General features: G+C 31.9%; 1 protein-coding gene and 1 long non-coding RNA gene across 7 annotated transcripts in view; both read right to left on the reverse strand.

The window, feature by feature from the left end:
* Positions 1–14694, reverse strand: part of ZNF236 (zinc finger protein 236) — a 229328-nt gene that overhangs the window by 54800 nt on the left and 159834 nt on the right. The window lies entirely within an intron of this gene.
* The window catches only part of LOC147027590 (uncharacterized), a 1460-nt gene continuing 940 nt past the window's right edge, over positions 14175–14694 (reverse strand). Inside the window, exons 3-4 of the long non-coding RNA XR_015057123.1 lie at positions 14599–14656; positions 14175–14374 (exon numbers count right to left, since the gene is read on the reverse strand). This is a non-coding gene — a long non-coding RNA (uncharacterized LOC147027590). The remainder of the gene's footprint in view (positions 14375–14598; positions 14657–14694) is intronic.

Genomic DNA, 14694 nt, shown 5'->3' on the forward strand with positions numbered 1-14694 from the left:
AAATAAATCTCTTATCATCAAAGGCTCCTAATGCCTTTTTATTTACTTCTTCACTATATATGTTATGTTTATAACTTCTTATTGTATTCATTTTCCTGTATTCTTCTTTCTTATTCATCAAACAATTATAATAATTTCTAAAAGTTATTGATTTCTTTATTACATATTTCTTTATTCCCTTTAACCTCTTATCAATCTGATCACCATACTTATAAGCATATGCCTTTGCTCTCAATCCAATAAACTCACTCATTACTTTTCCACCCAACTCATCCTTAAACTTACCAATAACCTTTTCATTCTTTTTGGAAAATAACTCACTCTTCTTGCTGAAATTACTTGTATCATATACTCCAATATTTTTCTTCATATCTTCATAAACATCATCAGTTTTTATATCTAGGATAAAACTATCAGTGTCCATATACAACAATGAAACATTTTCACCATACTCTTTCTTTAAGTCATTATACAAATAATCATACATCAATATCTTTGATAAATCAAGAACTGCTGTTCCAATATAAATTGGTTTATCCATTACAATACTTTCCTTTTTCATATGAATTGCAGAAAAGTTCTCTGAAAAAACCTCTTCTCTCTCAAAACTTGGTTTATTTATCAATCTCGAAGCTTCTTTCCAAGATGTTGCGAATCTAATGTTTTGCCTGTTTCTAACATTTTCCATAGTCTTTCCAAATACAGCATTATTCATTAATTTATAAAAGTCCCCTTCAAATTTTACTTTTGTATTTGCTCTCATATCTGTATTGAATTGAATATACTTTTTCACCCAAGGACTTTGTTTAAATTTTAAAACTCTATGAATTTTAGCTACTCTCAATCCTTCTCTCAAAAACTGTTTTAAGCTTCTCTGATGTAAAACATATCCCTCTTTATCATAGAATGTTGTTAATAACTTTTCTGTTGATTTGCCTTTAATATTAAAACTTTTATGATAATCACTGAACCATTCTTTCTTTGGGGTTTCTTTCTCACATGCAAAAGGAAGGTCTTTATGCTTATTATGAAGAACACTCGGGTACCTCAAATCAACTTCAAAATAATAACCTTCTTCTTCGTCATTCAATTCCTCTTGAGAAGAAATAACAATATTCATCAAAGCCTTTTCATAATCCTTTTCTTCCACCCACTCTAATTTACCATAAGGTAGAGATTGAGACATTGCCCATCCATACAAATTATTAGCATCAAAATACATCAAATAATTACTATCTTTTTCACTATCATAATTTGGGAGATATTTATTATTTGCTTTCGCATATCTTTTTGAACATACTTGTGATATTCCACCTCTCTTGGACTTCTCAATCATCAAAAGCATATCAACATCACTGATTAAATCTATATCTTGTTTTGTCATTTTCAACATTGCACTCCAAGCTAAACCAGGAGCTGTGAAATAGTGGGCAGGGTCTAATCCATAACAATTTTTATTATGACAGAGTGTTCTAAAAGCCTCAAACACATCAGCTAACAATAAAACATCTGTTTTTAGATATAAATCGTGATATTCTCCAAGGTTCTTTATCTTAAATAATTTCCATATTTCTTGTGCGTGTTTATATTCCTTATCACTTATCTCTTCTTCATAAAGGTTATTATAGAAACTTTCTTTTGATGGAAGTTGTGTTTCTTTAAATCTCATAAATGAATCCATATAATCATAAGGATAAATTCCCTTACTTGTAAGAATTTTCTCTTTACTTTGAATTTCATTCCTTGTTTGAATTTCCTCTCTCGTAAGAATTCCTTCTTTAATCAGAATTTCATCTTTAATCAGAATTTCCTCTTTAGTTAGAATTTCATTCATTGTTCGAATTTTCTTTATGATTAGAATTTCATCTTCAGTTAGAATTTCTTCATTAATTACAGTTTCCTCTTTACTTTGAATTCTCTCTTTAATCTGAATTTCCTCTTTAGTGAGAATTTCCTCTTTTGGAAAGAATGAATTAAGATTTGGAAAAGAGTCCGTGGAGTTTAGATTTGATGCGAGGTAGGCTAGTGGTGTTCCCATAAACTTGTAAGAATCTAGAAACCTAATACGAGTTAAAGGTTTTGTGAATATCATTTTTGAAAATGAAATATACTTTTGACTTGTGTTTGTTATGGCAGAAATATTCCCTGGTGTTTTTGAAAGTTCATTTATAAATAGATGTGTATCATAGTTGGCGCTGTTGTGAAGAAAGACTGGAATAAAAGAAGGTAATTTATAATTAAGATTACAACAGGAATGAGCGGGACCTCTATATTTACCAGTAAGATGACAATGGTCTCTAACTTTAGACTCCTTAATTTCCCCCTCACAAATATGACAGATATTGTTCATTCTAAATTCTAATTTTTCTTCTTTGGTTAATTTCATCGGTTCATTTGTTTCTTTCATTAATTTAGTGAGTCTTATACAATCCTTTTCTAATCGTTTTACAAACTCTTGTGAAGCATTTTTTCCACGATAATGTTCAAGTTTGTTATACTTTTCTCCAACAGATGATTTGATATAATAACAGAAACCACAAGGAATATGTTTTTGATATTTATTTGTATATGGTTCTTTTGGATTAGGAGAAGCAGTATTTATCTTTTTAAGGATACACTCAAAATCAGCGTATATCACAAATGGGTGCATGATAGATTTATTATAATCTTCAAAAGAAATCTTTTCACCAGGTTTAGGCATTGTAATTACAGCTGATTTATGATTACTACAATATTTTGAATGTTGTTCTAATCGTTCTTTTGTATGAAATGAATTAAGACATCGCTTACAAGGATATATTTTGTTTGCTGTTCTGAATACCTGAGAAGAGATTAATCTTGATAAATTATTGATGTATGTGTAATGTGAATTCTTTCCAACACTAAAATATAAAAGATCAATGTGTGTTTCTTCATTTTTATAGTTGTTTGAAATTTTTAATATTTGAACTTTGTTTGTATCCGTTAATCCATATACATTAATAGAAAGATTATTCTTTTCTCAAATTTAGGAATATCTGTTAGTGGCATTGGGAATTTAAAATCTTTAATGTCCAAGGTATTCTCATATTTCATATATTGTTTTACTCTTTCTGAATTACATTTTGGTGGATGTAAGTGAGCAAGAACAGACCAGAGAAAACATTTATTATCATTGTTCTTAATATTAACAACTGCCTTCTTTAGTTTTATTTCTTTTGGTAATTCAATATAAGAAGAAGCTTTAAGAGGGTTTGATTTTAGAATGTGTATATCTAAAAAGATGATTTTTTTAATATTGAATCCACTTCCTACCACTGTATTATCAACATCCTCCTCTTGTCTTGATAGTTCTTCATAAACCCCACTATTCAAAAAATCTTGAAATGATGTTATAAAATGAAGATCTGTTCTCATATAAGGAGTTTGTTCTTCATCTTGTCTTTTCATATTCATTTTCACTCCCATATAAAACTTTAAAGTTTTCATTTCTTTTAATGTCTTTTTAATAAATTTTTCAACATCGGGTTTCACTATTTCAATTGATTCAGCTATTGATGATGGACCGGGTTCTCCAAATTGAAAAATCCTTATTTTTATATGCCCTTTAAATGCCCCATCAGTGTTTTCAATATAATAGTCTCCCTTTACTTTAAACTCATTTTTCTTGTGTTTTTGTGATTGAAGATGTTTATTATAACTACTCTTCAAAACATCCTTTGAACAGATATCACAATGTTTTCTTTCCAACTCAAGAGGAGATATTTTATGAAACAGATTAAATGTGTGTTTGTTGGTTCGGAGGTGTTTTCTATAATGTTTATATTCGTGATTACAAACATCGCAGTACGTTGTATTCACCATATTTATAGAATAAAACTTTGCTTAAACTAAAATTTTCTTGATGAAAATTTCGTTTGTTTTACAAGGTGAATCTGTGCTTAAAACCATTTTATCCTCCAACTTTTTCACTTAATAAATACAATGTTTCAAGACACAAAAGACAAGTTTCAATCAATCTCTTCATCTGTTAAAGATACTGAGAAATATGTCAAGGATGTAAAATTGAACAAAGATAAATATAACAACTATTGGATAAAAACTATTATGGTAAATAATATGAGTTCTTCAATTTCCTTCAGTGGAAGGGCCTTTAGTATACCTGGTAGAACATCAATTAAAGTATCTCTAACAAAAGTTTCTCCTCTCCTTCTAGTAATATATTCAAAACTAGAAAAAGCAATGAAACAAGAAAAAGTATCAAAGAACAAAAACCTTATGGATGAAGCTTTAGAAAGAAAAGATAAGACCATCTGTAATATGCAAGGAGAAATTTGTATTTTTTTCAACAACCCTAAAGATGTAAATCCTGATGAAATAAAGGATGTTAATATATCAGGTGAAATGACATTTCGTTCAATAGTAGTTAACGATAATTTTAAAATTACCTTTAATATAAAAAATGTTGTCGTTGAATCTGATAATGAAAAAAAGTATATCGATATCGATGGTAATATACAACTGAAAGTATAGATGAATTTCAGTTTAAGTAAAGTTTTACTTTATAAATATGCTAGACTTTCCTGATTCTCCATATGACAAATTTGAGAATTGTCCTGCGTGTGAAAGACGGGGATTAAACACAGAGTCAAAAGCCTATAAACAATGTATATTCTGTGATTATCTTCTAATTAATGATAATAAAAAATATAAAAAGGAAAATAATTCTTTTAGATTTACACCAAAAATGAATTACTTTACAAGATTGATTAGAGAAATGAATGTAAAGTATGAGGATGATAACACACCTTTCCTTACAAGGGAAGAAACTGAACGTATAAGAGAAATGTTCAAAGGATTGTTGTTGTATATTATTCATGGATGTAATTTTCAGGGAAATATCAACACAAGATATTGTATAAATAAAATAATGGATTATCTTGAAATTAAACCTGAACTTAGGATAAAATATAGAGTTTCTAAAAAAGCCAATAATAAATTAAATAACCTGTTTTTCAAATATATAAATGAATGATTTTTTACCTATTTGGGAAAATAAGATAAAATTTAACAACCATAAAAATCTCCCAAATTCATTAAGATGTCTCATAGTTGGTTCAAGTGGATGTGGAAAAACCTGCTTACTTTTAAAAATGCTCCTCACTCCCAACTTTTTAGATTATGACAATTTAATAATTTTCACAAAGTCGAGTTTTCAACCAGAGTATCAACTACTCTCACAAGGTTTTAATGCTGGTCTTCAAAAAGAAGATATAATCGGTTTATTTAAACGTCAAAAAAACCTAAATGATTATAACATTGAAGATATAATTCAACTATTTTGTGATACACAGAGATGTAAAAAGAAATCAAATCCTATAACTTGTATTCTTAGTGATAATACGGATGATATACCGTCTCCCCAAGATTTGGATAAATCAAAAAAGAACCTCGTTATCTTTGATGATTGTGTTAATGAGAGAAACCAAACGGTAATGGACAGCTACTACACAAGAGGGAGACATTCTTCTTGTAATTGTATTTATCTTAGTCAATCGTACTTTCAACTTCCTCGTCGTTCCATCAGAAACAATGCTAATACTTTTATTTTATTCAAGTTAAATTCAATAGATATCAATAATTTTTGGAGAGATAATTGTTCTACATTATGTAGTAAAAAGAAATTTGAGGATTATATGAAGCACACGACTGAAAAATATAAATATATTGTTGTGAAACAAGATGAGATATTAAGGGATATATTTTTTGTTTTATAAACAATTACATATATAAATGACAACTATTATTATAAATCTTGTGGGTAAATCTGCTTCTGGAAAAAACTTTCATAAATCAAGGTTCTTGTGTAGTACAAATGAGAATATTGTAAATTTACTTAAAAAACACCCCGTGATACGCATTGTATCAACAACAACTAGAGCAATAAGACCTGGAGAAGTAAAAGGTGAAGATTATCACTATATTTCAGTGGAGGAACATATGCGATTGAGGAATGAAGGTCAAATGTTTGAGGAGGTTTCTCTTGGTACAACAAAATATTCACATTGTAAGAGTGAGTTAAGGAAACTAAAATCTGGTGGTGTTGGGATATTAGAAACTAATCCAGAAGGAACGAGACAAATTATTAAACATCTGAGTGGAGTGAAGATTTTATCATTCGGTTTTGATGTTGATGAAGAAACTCAACGCAAACGTATGAAAAGCAGAGATGCAAGTATTAGTGAAGAAGAAATTACAACTCGCATTAATGTTAATAAAGAATTTGATGAAATATTTAAAGAAAAGGATTTATTTGAACACATCTACTTGAATGATGAAGAAAAGGAAAATTTCCCTGTTGATCTTTACAATTCATTAAATGATATTTTACAATAAATAAATGGATGTAAAAGAAAGAGCAAGAAGATTTAAGGAACATCAAGAGTTGGTTTCAAAAGTTGTAAAACAACAGGAAGACATAAAGAAGAAACGCATGACAGAAACTAACGGGCGAAGAAGCATTTGAAAGAAAACAAGAGAAATTTTTTAAACCACTTTTAAAAACTTCCCAAGAAAAAATGAAAGATGTTTCCACAGTTCCCACAGTAGAATATACTCCCAGAAAGCTCCAAATGTTAAAAGATTTCAGTCAAATGACGGAGGAAGAATTAGAGCATATTGGAGAATTAGAACATGATGAAGGTTTATTTCAACAACTGGAAGAGATTAATCAACCCCCTGATTATATTGTGAATGCTGTTCAAAACAATGAATATTCAGCGGATTCAAAAACCAAAGCAGGACTCATTCCAACAGAACAACCAGCAATATTTCATCTTGTTCAAGAAAAGGTATTGATATTTAATGATGAATTAAGGTTCTTAAGTTCTGCTCAACCCGCTGTTAAACTAACTCCGAGATTAATGTTTCTTCTCACAAAAGATGGAAGACAAGGTTCAACTGTGAAGGATGAATCAAAGTATATTGATAAACCATTGGATATGGAAAATAATGATGATAGAGTATATATTGATTTGCTGAACACTCTAAATTATAAGGTTATTCTTTCTGGTAAAAGTAGGAAGAATGAGAAGGAGAAACACATTATTCAGGCTTTAAGTATCCTTGGTTCAGGTGTTAGTTTTCTTCCAAATGACCCATCGCAATTAGTTAATAGACTGTTATTGTTGTTAGGCAGTCAGAAGGCTGGAAATAACAATTGTTTTAATGAAGCATCAGCCATTTTAGACCAGTTGATGAACATGAAAATAATTAATAAATATCAATATAAAGACATTTTATCTCATATTAAATAAGATGAGAAGCACAATCCTTAGTTTCAATTTCACAACAAGCGACCACACATCTTCATTCCCATACCCACTACAACTTGACACAACAAAAGAATATGAGGCATCTTTATTGTCCATGGAAACTTATAATACCTTATTTAATATAACTGATAAAAATGACAAGTTTAGTTATAATCCCGGAAGTGGATACAAAACGATAACAGTCTCACCCGGAGCATATGAGATTTCTCAAATATCTTCCGAAATTGCTCGTCTTATGAAAGAACAGGGTGATGAACCAAAAAATATTGTTATAAACATTCAAAAACATACTTCAAAATCAACGATTAAAGTTAAAAATAACTACAAGGTTGATTTCACAATTGATAATTCATTTAGAGAGTTATTGGGTTTCTCCTCAAAAAGATTGAAACTAATGGGACGTTTTACAGTGATAATGTCATTCAAATATCCTCAGGAATAAATTCGGTGTTAATTCACTGTGATTTGATTGATGGTGCTTATAATGATGGAAAAAAACAAATACAATATTTTCATTCAGTGCATACTCAACCCCAATTGGTTATAAATTCAATATGGAACCCAAAAATTTGGTTTATCTACCTGTGTCAGGAAAAACCATACACAGAGTAAATTTTAGGATAACCGACCAAGATAATCGTGTGATTTCTTTTAATGGAGAAGTTATATCCATCAGAATTCACCTACGTGAAGTTTTCCAATAAATAAATACGATGGTTATTGTGAGGAAACACGAGTTGGGAAAATATAAAATAATTACAGGGGATGGGATGTTCCTTTCCCCATACTACAAGGGTGAAGGTATGTATCTTGGTAGAGGATACTATAAACCTAAGAGACAAAGGGGTGTTGGACATCAATTTAGAGGAGATGGGATAATTGATACTCTCATGGGTATTGGTTCAACTATTCTTAAACATAAAGATCTAATTGGTTCAACTGCTTCTGCTGTGGGAAATGTAGCAGGTGCTGTAAAGAGTATAAAAGATGCTCAGAAGGAATCTCATAAATTACAAGCAATAAAAGAAATTAAGAAAGGCAAAACTCAGTTGTCCCCCCAAGAACGACAGAAAATAATTCAAATACTTGGATCAGGGTTTCAAAAGTTTTAACATCTTTTTTCCTAAATAAATACAAGTATGGAAGCAATTGATAGTATCTATGATTTGGATGATACTATTATTATCTCAAACTCCACTAAAAAAGAAGATTACTTCAAGGTAAATGCAATAACTGGAACAGACTGGAATACGAATGGTACAAAAAGTTTTGAAATAAATAATCAACAAACCTATTTGAATCTCTCCGAAAGTTTCTTGTTGTGTAAATTTAAATTCACTAAAGCTGGGAATAACACAAACGCTACACTTGTAAATGATTTCTTCTGGAAAATGTTTGATAGTGTGCGTTTGTATATTGGAACACAAGAAGTTGAAGCGGTTGATTATGTCTCTGCTGTATCTGAAATGATAAAATTTACACTCTATACATTCAGTGATAGAATGGGAAAGGGGTCTGTCGAAGGTTTTATTCCTGATATGTCAACGGGAACAAACACAGACCCTGGATATATTCAAAGGAAAGGAGCGTATAATGATGATACAAAAGCAGAAAATAGTTTTACTGTGGCGGTTCCTCTTAAAGGTATATTTGGATTTTGTGATCATGATAAAGTTCTGTATGGTCTTAAAATTAGATTTCAACTACAAAGGAATGATAATGAAAATAGATTGCTTTTTGGTGTTGGTAATGCTTTTGGTGATCAGAATAAATTTGTAATTGAGGAGATGAGTTGGTATATCAGTGAATATACTCCTAATCTTAAAACAGAAGAGATGTTGAATCGAAGACTTAACTCAAAGAAACCACTCAGTGTATCATACCTCAAAAGAAGATGTCAACACGTTAAACTCAATCAAACTACTTACACGTGGAATTTGGGTGTTCTGGAAGGAAAGCCACGATATCTGTGGATCATTTTTAAAAAGCCAGATGGTGATACTGCGACTGATAAGAATAATGCATTGAGTGATAATGCTAAGGTGAAACAACTTCGCGTTTCTCTAGATGGAACATTTTATCCACGAGATAGATTGGAAATTAATTGGGAAAAAATGATTTTGCTGAAGCATACAAGTCTTACCAAAAGGTGTGTGAAAGTAATGGAAATAAAGAACCTATTTTGGATATGACAGCATTTAAAAGTTTGTATACAATCTATGCGTTTGACCTGAGCGCGCAAAAGGAAACTATAAAGTCTAATCGAGTGGATACTTCCCTATACATTGAAAGAGGAGAGAGTGAAGAAGTTGATACATATTGTTTGCTTTTGGAAGAAACAGAATTGCAGATTAATACAGATAATGGTGTGATGATTAGTCTCACATAATTTTTTGTTAAATAAATGAGTGGCAAAGTACCAACTGGGGTATATGTTAATCAAATCAATCTTCATAAACTATCATCTTGTGTTCAAAATCAAAAGCCTTGTACGATTAACGTTAATACAATTCAGAGAAAAGGAGCAGTAAGAATTGATGTTTTGCTCACAAGAGAACAGGTTAAAATCTTGAATGACACTGGCTCACTTAAAATTAAAATGACAAAACCAATGTTGAAAAAATATTCAATAAGAGAGACGAGTGGAGGATTTCTCCCATTTCTAATTCCTTTATTTGCTGGTTTAAGTGCGGTTGGAGCATTGACGGGTGGTATTTCAACAGCGGTGAAAACTGCCAACGAAAGGAAGGCTCAACTCCAGGCTCAAAAAGAATTGGAAAGACATAACAAAGAGTTGGAGAAACAAATTAGTGGAAGTGGCGTAATTGTAGATTTTGCTGAAAAACTTGAAGGTCTGCCTGATAAAGCGAGATTGTTAGTTGGAGATATGCTTTCTTCTATTGCACAAGCAGGTGTAAAATTAACGAAAAGAGGTAATGGATTATATCTTTCTAATAAATAAATGAGCATTGATGAGTGGTTGAAAGAATTTGGAAAGAATACAACATCAAATTTACAACTTGCCAAATATTGTAAGAAATTAAAAATTCAAAATGTGGTTATTTGTATGAGAGATGAATTAACAAATGTGCCGAAACATACAAAGAATATTATTATGAACTTAGAAGATAATAATGGGAACGGTTCTCATTGGGTTTGTATTTTTAATAATCAAGACAAATATTATTTTGATAGTTTTGGTCTTCCACCACCTGTTGAAGTCATAAAATTCTTACAGAATGGTGTTTATCAAACATTTCAAGTCCAAGAATTAAATTCCAAGTGTTGTGGTCAATTATGTCTATATGTGTTATTTCAACTCAACAAAAATAAAAAATTTTATGATATTATTTTTAATCTAATATAAATGACTTATGTTGGTAAAGATGGTTCTATCTTTGGTGTATCTCAAGAACTGGATATTGATTTATCAAATTATTATACAAAGGCACAGGCTGAACGACATAAATATAATATAAACAAAAATATTAACATGAAAAATGCTTATAAATTAAAAAATTATCCAAGCCCAACTGACGCGAATGACTTGGTGAGATTAAGCGATTTATCACAATATATATACTTAAATAAAACGGCTGTGTATTCCAAAGATACAGAAGTGTTGATATTATCTCCAGGTCATACAGAATTCACAGTTCGAATTAAAATAAATTTTTATAAAGAAGGGCGTATCGTTTGTATGAGAATAGAACAATGGGGGTATGATATGAATGATTTAGGGTATAATTGGTCATTTAAAATTAACCTCGAAGACCTGGAACAATTAAATCAGTCTCGTAAGGAAGAATATTATCCACTTGGTATCGAGAATGAGTTTTGTGGGTCCACGATTAGTAAACAACAAATAAAAGAATTTAATAAGGGTAAATATAATAATGGTTTTGCCCTTGTTTATCTCATGAAAACAGAAAAAACAGGATTATATATAATAAGTAAGGAAATACAAAATGATTTAACTATGGGAAGATGGGGAGGTGTTTCGTGCCATAATATTATTCTAACATATATTTCTAATACATAAATGACAGCAAGAAGGCTTCAAGAAAATTATCATTTCTGTGTTCAAGCATACCTTCAAGAAAAGGGTATTCGGTATTTTAATAAATATGTTCTACAACATAAGAATGAGGTATTTTCAATAAAAGATTGGCATTATGCTGATGTTGATAAACCAACAACTTTAGATTTAATTAGAATGTTAAATAATGAAAAAATTATAAGGTTAAGAAAAGGTAAGGCTCTTTTAGAAATTCAAAAGAAATTTTATTGGTATCCTGTTGTAAAAAATTATTTTGGATACAGGAATAACAAGAAATCCTGATGAATATATGTATAATATTCTATGGGGTGTAAACGATTCAAGTATAGTAAGGGATGAGGAAGGAGTTGAAGAAGAGAGGGAAGAGGAGGAAAAGGAGGAAAGAGAGAAGAGAGAGAGGGAGAAGAAAGAGAAGGAGGAAAAGGAGAAGAGAGAGAAGGAGGAAAGAGAGAATAGAGAGAGGGAGGAAAGAGAGAAGAGAGAGAGGGAGGAAAGAGAGAAGAGAGAGAGGGAGGAAAGAGAGAGAATGAATAAATATCAAAATATGGAAACCAGTGAGATTCAAAAAAGATTGGTGGTATTACAGAAAATAACTCAACCCACCGAGGAGGAAAACAAAGAATTGACAAGTCTATTTGCAATATTTTCTTCAAGACTATTGACATCGTCAAGCTATTCATTTTAATTCAAGTTTTTTCTGAAATAAATGGAGGAGAGAGTGAAGGCATTTCTTAGGATTCTTTATGTTTTAAAAATTAAGATTCAAATGTGCATGTTGGAAACTAAAAAGGTTTTCGCACTCTGCAGGACTTTTTCACATAAATAAATGAGTTATTGTCTCAAATGTAAAAAGAAAACTAATACTAAAAATATTTCATATATTAAAAGTAAAAATAACAGGGTTATCCAAAAAGGTATATGTTCGGTGTGTGGTTCAAAAAAATCAATTTATCTCCAAACACAAACTCGGAGGAGATATACAAAAGTTTTTATCAGGAAGTAAATTTACAACTACTGGAATACCAGGGGAATTACATCTTCCAGGGTATTCTTTCTGTGGTCCAGGCACAAACTTGGATAAAAGATTAGATGAGGCAGACAATCCTAAATCCTGGAGTAAACCAATCAATAGAGTTGATGAAGTGTGCATGAGACACGATATTGATTATGGGAATACCACAACGTTGGAAGAAAAGCATGAAGCCGATAGAGAAATGTTGTATAATTTGTCTCTGATACAAAATCCAACCTTGAGAGAAAAGTTGATAGGTTCATCGTGAAGAAGATGATTAGTGCTAAATTGAAACTTGGACTTGGAAATTCAAAAAACTCATAGGCTCTAATGATGCCATTAAGACTGAAGAGCAATTAGCTGATGAATTACATAAACCAATATTCACAAAGTTTCAGAGAAGGAAAGTTTATTCCAAGGAAGTTGATTATATCTGGTCTGCTGATTTGATTGAACTCAATAATGATAAGGGGTACAAGTATGCTTTAACCGTTATTGATTTGAGGAGTAGATATGCGTGGGTTGTCCCTTTAAAAACAAAACAGGTAATACTCTTATGTTAGCTTTTCAACAGATATTTAATAAAAGTAAGAGAAAACCTAAAAAATTGTGGACTGATGAGGGTAGAGAGTTTTATAACAAGACATTTATGAATTTTCTTAAAAATAACAGTATTACATTATACAGTACCTTTAATGAAGGGAAGGCAGTTGTTGTTGAACGTTTTAATCGTACCTTAAAAGAGAGACTATATAAAAAATTCACACAACTCGGTTCACAACAATGGTTATCTTTTATTCAGGATATTGTGGATAAGTATAATGACACGATTCACACGTCAACGAATATGAAGCCATCAGAAACATTTACAAAATTAAAATATGAAAAAGAGATTAATGTCAGAAAACCTAAGTTCAAAGTTGGTGATATCGTAAGAATATATAGGTGGAAATCTCATTTTGAAAAGGGTTTTACTGAACGATGGACGAAAGAACTTTTTAAAATTGTTGATGTAATAGATACAGTTCCTTGGACTTATAAAATATATGATTTGGAAGGGGAAGAGATTTTAGGTTCATTTTATTCACAGGAATTACAAAAGACAAAGATAAATTGAAATTTTTTGACTCCGCCCCTTTTTGACTCCACCCACACAAGCCCCACCCACATAAACCCCTCCCACACAAACCCCACACAAGCTCCACACAAGCTCCACACAAGCTCCACACAAGCTCCACACAAGCTCCACACACACAAGCTCCACCCATATTCACATAATTAGTGATTAGTTAATTAGTTCCCCCACACACAACATGTTTATTTAATTAAAAAATTATCCACCCATCCACACAAGCTCCACTCATCCACCCATCCACCCATCTCTCCACCCATCCATTGATCCACACAAACCTCATCCACATTCGCCCCTGCCCACATAAACCCTGCCCACATCAACCCCTCCCACATAAGTCCTGTCTACACAAGCTCCACACAAAAACTCCACACACATAAACCCTGTCCACATAAACCCCTCCCACACAAGCTCCACCCACATAAGCCCCACCCACATAAACCCCTCCCACACAAGCCCCACCCACATAAACCCCGCCCACACACACCCCGCCCACACAAGCCCCACCGAAGCCCCGCCCACACAAGCCCCTCCCACACAAGCCCCACCCCCTCATCCCCCTGTGCGCCCCCACCTTTGACCCACCACCTCCCTCATCCCACCCCCACCCTTCCCCACACACACACATGGGGAGGGGAGGGATGGGATGAGGGGGTGATGGGTCATTGGGGGGGGGCGCACCTACCCTCCCTTCATGTTTTGATCCTCTTCTTGTAATTCAGAATCAAGTAATTGTATACAAAACAAATATAATTTATTAATATTGAAAATATTAAATATTCATTTGCGAGAATGTATAATCTTTCCCAGCAATCTTCTCCAGATGTCTTGTGATTTCGAAACTCAGACACCATATTCTGTTTTGAAACAAAAAGTGGATAATAATTACATGGTAATATGAGTAAGCCTCGTTGACCACTGAATTAACACACCAGGAGGCCGACTCAGCCTGTCATCCTTTCAAGGTCAATAAAATTAATTCCAGTGTACTGACAAAACCGCGTTCAAACTAATAATGCAACCAACATTAGACGACATTCTAAAGAGAGAGTGATATTAATAATAATTCAGAAATATTTACCTCCAGAAAATCATGTGTTGTACAAGATTGCTTCAACAGCTGATGTTGTGCGATAGTGCTGAAAAAAAAAAAAAGTCAAGGGTATAGATGAAGAGA

This window comes from Eptatretus burgeri, chromosome 4 (genome assembly GCF_056783735.1).
Source record: "Eptatretus burgeri isolate ZD-2024b chromosome 4, Ebu_testis_v1, whole genome shotgun sequence".
NCBI lineage: Eukaryota > Metazoa > Chordata > Myxini > Myxiniformes > Myxinidae > Eptatretus > Eptatretus burgeri.